An 8,213-nucleotide genomic window follows, 5' to 3' on the forward strand; every position below is an offset into this window, starting at 1 on the left:
ATGCAAAAGAAGATAACACTTTCTCAGATTTCACCCTTGGCGAGGCCAAAGAAACAAAATCTGGATGATCGACCGAGAGACATTTAGCACTCCGCTTCTAATGTTCGCCTTGACGTGCTAGTGTAACCCGTTCTTAGATATGGTTTGCTAACTAGAACATCAAGTAAAGGTCGGACTTCGGGGGCAATAGAATCCATAAGGAACAGTTACGGAGGTAAATCCTACGGAATCCTTATGGGGAGGTGGCCAACTTCCTCAAACAAGATACCATAATAATAGGTCTACCGGATGGGTGTGTTGGCCACGACATCCACCTTGCCGGTTATTGAGAGACCGATATTATAGTTCTTGGGAAATGTTCCAAACCATCATATCTGCCTGAGATTCAGATCTGGTTGGTGTCAGGATATTCCAGACTCATCGAGTCTAGGAAGAAAAATGAAGGTTTGCAACACAAATCGACGAGATGACGTTGCGGAATTCTCGGAAGATGAACTACGATAGCAAGCTCCAAAACATGAGCTGGTTCTGCTACAAACATGTGAACACGTTGTCCCAGACAAGCATGCCCACATCGTAGTCTTACAATAAAACACTACCGAGTTCCGGGGGAAAACCATCATCGAGGATATCGAAGTCCTTGCATAAGGTATACTCTTAAGAAGGAACTTCTTCTCCTTGAACAAATCAATCAGTGGCTTGGTGTGCTTGGGACACATATAGAATGGAGGTAGCTAATCTCACAATCCAATGTATACTTCATACATGCATGACTGACTTGGGATGATTCCAAGGAAGCAAAAACAATCTTTCTCGGATACACGGCGGCAACTTACACCAAGTGCACGTGAATTAGAAAAAGTCACATCTTTCATCCGGACATATGCTCCATGAGCTAGCATGAACAAATGCTTTCAAAAGTTTCTAACACTAGCTTAATGTTCAGCAAAATTATGGAGAAGACAAGGATGTTGTCAATGGGCACAACAACAATTCATCTGGGTTTCCTTTTAAAAGGAATTCCATAGTTAAGTGAACAAGTGATAGCATTGGTCAGACCCAAAAGATATAATGGTGTATGCTCGAGGGATCAACCACGAGTAAGACAACATTACGAATATCGTTGGTTCTGGTCTGATTGGATGATAGCCCATACTCAATCAAAGGTTTGGGTAAGATAATAGATCCAACGATTGTTCACGAGGACCAATTGATGAAGATATCATCTTTCTTCAACACACACACACACAAAAAGATATCCCTTAACATGAACTAAGTCGAACAAGCTTTTATCTTCCAACTCTCCAAGTTGTTGTTTTAGCTTATCCAACTAGCTCAGGGTATCCAACACGGATTCTTGGAGAAGGGGTGGTTTACAGGAATAAACCAACTTGATCACGAACTCAACATAGCGGTCAGGTGACAACCTGGTAATACTTCTGAGAAGATATTCAGAAAATCACGAACCATCGGTATGTTACTAAGCTCGAGAACAATCTTGCTTTTCAGGGCAAGACGATATGATCAATAGAGCAAGGATTTGAAATAATCCTAACTCATCGATCGAGGAGTGAACCAGGAGAATGGACTAGGTAGCACGATCAATCTTAGAATGATGATTCACTAACCAACATGCTAAGAATGAAATTATTGTCCTTTAACTACCAAACAACGGAGTTGCTAGCAGTATTGATTTCACACATCACGACTCACTTGTCGACATTCCGGTTGCATCAACACAAAGACCGAGGAATGACTAATGATGGTGAGAAGTATCACTGTGCCAAGAGTTCATAGGATGGTGTGCAATTCCCATGACATTCTTGATATAAAGATGGTAATACTCCAAGGTAGAACAGAACAAAAGCTGGATTAGTAATTTGATCTGCGGAGCACAACTTCTTTGACCCAATCCTGGATATGGAAGAGGTACTGGAGTTTGTTTCTCCTAGTCATTCTGCGATAGAATGGCTTGACAGACCACAAGAGTAATAGGCATCGATAAACGAACGCACGCATACTCTTGACTATCAATTGATAGACGAGGGTCAGAATGCAACTAAAGAGAACAACTCAAAGGAACATATAATTTTCTGAGTTGTGGATGCATAGATTAGTATGTCGAACCAAGTTCAACATATTTCTTCCGGATAACCCATGCAGAAAGGTAGAACTGGCAGAGTCACGATTTATGAATGGAGAACTCCTCAAGAATAATCCTGTTGTGATATTTCAGTTCAACGAGGAACTTCTGCCATAAGTAGTTCATGGTATTTGGAAGAAGAAGATACCACGGACTTCAAGGACTATCGCAAAGGTTACTAATATCCTAAAGGCACTAGTAATTACTATCAACATGAAGTGGGTAGAGTGAATCTCGGGTTCAAGAACCCAGGAACAGAATACCTATTACTAAGTAGCATCACGGGATGCTTTCGAGAATGATGGCCAGAATCATCACACTGGGAACACAAATCATGGCTAAATTACTAGATGATGCCCTAAGACACCTAGGGTCATAATAATATCTCCAACATATATGTCAAGGTAATGGAGTACCTCAACTCACTGATCAGTGTGGTTAATCTGGCCCATGGGAACATTGAACCGGGAAGAAAGGATTTGCAAATGCATCAGATTACTTAGAAACCTGGGATGACTCGGACAGCATAACGGCTGTAAATGCTCAGAAAAGATTTGAGACATTCACAAAAATGGTGGCATAACCACTCAGAAGCACAATATCAAGGTTTCGAGATCAACAATTAACATACGGAAGATAGTAGGAACTGAACTGGGGCTTGAATCAACAATCTTATAAGTCTACGGATTAGTAACACGTGATCCTGATAGAAAGAAGAGATAGCCTAGTTCTTAACCCCCGTAAAAGAGAAGATGATGACTCAGATCAGAAGGCCATGAGGTATAAGGAGTAAAAAGAGCCTTACGTTCCATCCCACAATCAATTCCCTTATATAACTAAAGAATTTCTAGACTCAACTTCGACCAGTTTGGCTTGGTAATCCTACAGGCAGTCAAGCTCTGATACCAACGCTGTCAGGACCCCGACTCAATGCCACATCGATCTAGCATGTAACACCTCATATCACTTTGCGGCCTCACGCACGGTATTCCCACGGGTGTCGCCTTACCTTAGCCCGGGACCGTTTGCGCCTTTTGGCACACGTATATGATGGTGTCGCTAGCATCCATATGATAAGGAGCCCGGGCTGACATGGCTAGTCGTAAACCCAAAGTGGCACAGACTTACAGGGACAGGCATCCATGACCCAGCATCGAACGTGTCGGTCATCAGCGAGTGAATCCGGGCTGTAGCACTGGGCTAGCAGGACTCCGGTGAACCGGGCTGTAGCGGGCTAACAGGACTCCGATATTCATCGCGTGACATTTCCCCGAAGGGACAGACACATGAACGAAGAAGGACACATGCCGGCCAGCCTAAGTGTTTCGGAGCAGTAGCAAGCTACCATGGCTCGGTGGAAACACTAGGAGACATTTCCCGGTAAGAGAGGCTACTAAAGATAAACAACTAGATGGTCAGATCCCACACATACCAAGCATTTCAATAGCATACACGCAATATGCTCGATATGCGCAAATACAACATGGCATCACAACATGACTCTACGACTCAAGTATTTATTCATTAGGCTCCGAGGAGCGAGATATTACAATCATGGGTCTCATGACCCAACAATCAGAGCATACAAGTCAAAGCACAAGCGGAAGCTATCATGTCTGAGTACAGACATCTATAAATGAAAAAGGCTGAGAAGCCTGACTATCGATCAGATCCTGCCGAGGGCACAAGATCGTAGCTGAGGTATCAAGCTAAAGGTCGAAGTCCAAGCGGAACTAATAGTGAGACCGAAGTCTCTCTGCAAAAACATAAAATAGGCAAACGTGAGTACAAATGTACCCAGCAAGACTTACATCAGAACTATCTACATATGCATCATTTTCAACAAGGGGATGGTGGGGTTTAACTGCAGCAAGCCAGCTTTGACTCGGTGGCTATCCTGAACTACGACCGCAATGTAACTCTTTGAGGTGGCGCACATGAGTCCACATATTCACCATATCAATACACCACTATGGATCCGCTCCCGTCTCCCTACGAGAACGCCATCCATAGCACTCACGCTTATCTTGCGTATTTTAGAGTATCCACTTTCACTTGTCTATGAACTGATATAAGCAACCCAGAAGTCCTTTACCGCGGACACGGCTATTCGAATAGATGATGTTAACCCTGCAGGGGTGTACTTCTTCATACATGTTTCCACCACTTAGCGTCTGCACACGACATGTGCTCGGTAGACTTCAAGCGAAAGCCGACGTGGGTGTAGACCACGACCTACCTAAACACTCAAGTCTCTAGTCCAGGTTTATCGCCTATTCGGGTTCCATCCATGAGGAGATCCGGCCGGAGTTTCGCTCACAGCCCCAAACGATGTGAACAGGGTTCCGTGACACCAAACGGGTGCCCGGTTTACCCGGCCACGTGCCTACCGCATCACAGCCCACCCCTACGGTCAGCGCTGTCCACGGCCTCCAGCATACTACAAACACCAGAAACTACTTGCAACTCCTGGACAGAGGACAAGGGTGAATAAGGAGTCGAGCGGGGTCATATTTCAGGGCCCAATGTATGGTAGTAGCTGAATCATGGATCACAAACACAGAACTCAGTTCCTGAGGACGGCTGCAATGAGACAACCCACCATGTACTCCTACATGGCCTCTCACCGCTACCTTTACCAAATCGTGTTCACACACTTAGCTCACACACAGTAGGACATGTTCACACGCCTCTGATTCATCCCCGATGAATCAGACCTGACTCAACTCTAAGCAGTAGCAGGCATGACAAACAAGCATGAATGAGTAGGCACAACAGGGCTCAAACAATTCCTACTCATACTAGTGGGTTTCATCTATTTACTGTGGAATGACAGGTCATGCAAAGGATAAAGGGGTTCAGCTACCGCAGCAAGTAACAGATGAATCGTTGTTGTCCTAATGCAGTAAAAGAGAGCAGGAGCGAGAGAGTAGGATTGTATCGGAATGAACAAGGGGGTTTTGCTTGCCTGGCACTTTTGAAGATAACATTGAGTCTTCATCAGTGTCAATGATCACATCATCGGTATCACGTCTATCGAGAGGGGACAAATACCGGCAACACAGAAGGGAACACAATCAATGCAATGCACAATATGATGCATGATCATGACATGGCAAAATGAATGTGTTTTGAGCCAATGCAACTAGCAACAGATTAAATGAAGTTGGTTTGAATACAAGATTCAAATTCAAACTCCATATGTGATTATTTAAATGCCCTTTATTTGATTTGTGCTAAACAGCAGCTATAAGTTGTTCTAACATGCATGAAAATGGTACAGATGGATTCCTTGAATTTTTCTGATAATTTTTCATATATAAATTATTTAATTTGGAGTTACGGTTAATTTTCTATGAATTTTAGAAGTTTATATTCATTTTCTGGAATTTCAGAATTAAATTAAATCCAGAAAACATTACTGCGTCAGCATGACGTTGGCATGACGTCAGCAAGTCAACAGGGGCCGGCTCGGGTCAAACCTGACGTGTGGGGTCCACACGTCAGTGACACAGGGGCTAATCCCGCGTTGACTCGGGCTTTGACCCGCAACGGGGCCCGCTGTCAGTGTCACAGGGTTAGTTAGCAGGGTCATTAGCCCCTAACGACGACGCCACGTCAGCACGCCGGAGACCAGCCGACGGCGACCACAGAACACGGCGGGGCACGCCGGACTTGCACTAGAGGCGTCAGTTTGGCGCGCTGAGGGCACCAGGGGATGGCCCTTGCTCCCGCGCATCCAGAGGACCGAGTGGGAGGTCGTGGGGTCGCCGGAACTCATGCCGGCGACGAGCTTTGGCGGCGATGGTGTTCAGTGGTGCTCGGGCGCGTCGCTACGGTGCATCAGTGAGCAAATGGAGAGGCTGGGCAGCACCTGCTAGACATGGGGAGCACTAAGAGCAGCTCAGTGAGGCCAGGGGAGCACGGAGGCTATGCGTGCAGCAGCAATGGCGGACGGTGGCTTCGGTGCTCGTGGGGAACGGCGCTACGGCACGGAGGGGAGCATGCTGAGTTAGGGGAGAGGGTCAGTGACTCACGGCGATGACGAGGGGACGCTCGGCGAGGTCGGGGACGGTCCGGAGCCGGCGAATTTGACGAAGATGGCCGGCGGTCCCGAGGTTGAAGAAGGCATCGAGGGCGGTGTTGTGGCACGTCCGGGGCCTCGTGGCTCGTTGAGGAGGTAGAGGGAGGACCGGTGGAGCTTCCTGGGGCGTCGGTGAGCCGTGGGGTGGCCGGTAGCCACGGTGGCTCTCGTCGGTGGCGGCGGCTCCGTTCGGTCGCGGGAGGGGAAACAGAGGAGCGAGGGGGAGGGAGGTCCAGAGAGCGAGGGAGAAGTGAGAGGGGGTCGGGGCTGCGTGGCGTCGCGGGAGGGACCAGGGAAGGAGGAGGCAGCCAGGCAGGGAGGAGGTGGCCTCCTCGGCCGCGCGCGTGCGAGCACGCAGCTGCTCCCACTGGCAAGAGGAAGACGACAGGGGGGGGGAGTAGCGGTGGCGGGCTGGGCCGCGCTGGGCCGGTCCTGTTGGGCCACCAGGTGGGCTTCACAGGTAAGTCCTTCTCTCTTTTATTTCTGTTCTGTTTCTCTTTTCTATTTCTGCAATTTGTTTTTGGATTTGATTTAAAATATCAAATCATTTTATAAAATCCTGGAAATAATTATGGGTGCTTTCTGAATTATTTCAGTGACCCTTAACAATTTCCAACATTTATTTGAACATTTAAATTATTTATAGTATTCAAATGCCCAAAGTCAAATACAATATGGTTTATTCAAAAAATCCAAAAATGTCTTGGAAAAATATCCATCATCTCTGGATATGGTTTTCACCCTTTTCCAGTGATCATGAACATTTTTGCAAACCAATTTGGGTTCTTTGAAAATATTTTGAAGTTGAACCTATTTGCAATGCTTTGGTGCTAGGGCTTGGTCATCCCCATTTCAAATTTCATACAATTTAAACATGTTGCACACATGAAGCTAACCTAGAGCATTACCAGAAGCTAGGGATGTGACAACTCACCCCCACTAAACAAGAATCTCGTCTCGAGATTCAAGCGTAGGGTAAGGTGAAGGGGAAACGCAAACTAGTATAATCTTCACAATCCAGTTGCACTTCAAATGGACGTTGATTCGTTCACCATCATTGTCTCGAAGTCTTGCTCTGAGAACTCCAACTAACATGACAACGAGAGGAAAAGAGAGACCCTAAAAGAATGGTTCTTCTCGAAGGTCGAACAACTCAGGATTAACTCACGGAATGAGACATAGCAACATCTCTCGAGATGAGTGGCGAAGCACACATCCATAGGAATGGAGTGAAACAGATGATGAAGGTTCACTAGGTAGACAACAATTTCACGCTTAAGAAGGTGGTAAACAATTGTCAACGTAGCGAGGAGTTGAATTGCCATGATACCACAACGAGACACCTTCGGAACTGTGACTCATAGATATCTCCCCTTAACTGGCAAAAAGAATTACCTTTGATATAGAGATCATTGAGACTCTCTATATCAGCCCAAGGCAATCACAAGCGATCATTTGGAGGGGGTCGGTAGAATGGCATACTCGGACTTGGATGATGTGGATTACCTTGTTGAAAACAACGTAATGGATGAATTTGCTTATCACCGGAAATGGAAGAGATCCATGGTAGAATGACACATTGGCGGTGCAAGCTAGGAACAAAATGCAAATGCTGGGAATGATTCTGGTAACTGGGGAAGAACCCAACAATGGAGAGTGAATTCACTGTTTGAAAAGATCATAGCATTGCCGAGGAAACTGAGAGGAATCCCAGTTAGTGCCGATGATAACTCGTAGCGCTTGTGCGTGCTCTCAAGAACTTGAGCATTTCCACAATCATCAAGGTTTTACCAACATCCGTGTCAAGGGTCCTGGCCACACAACTTACTACCCTGATGAATACCGGTGGAAGATGCAGATGCAAAAGAAGATAACACTTTCTCAGATTTCACCCTTGGCGAGGCCAAAGAAACAAAATCTGGATGATCGACCGAGAGACATTTAGCACTCCGCTTCTAATGTTCGCCTTGACGTGCTAGTGTAACC

Source organism: Triticum dicoccoides, chromosome 5B (assembly GCF_002162155.2).
Source record: "Triticum dicoccoides isolate Atlit2015 ecotype Zavitan chromosome 5B, WEW_v2.0, whole genome shotgun sequence".
NCBI lineage: Eukaryota > Viridiplantae > Streptophyta > Magnoliopsida > Poales > Poaceae > Triticum > Triticum dicoccoides.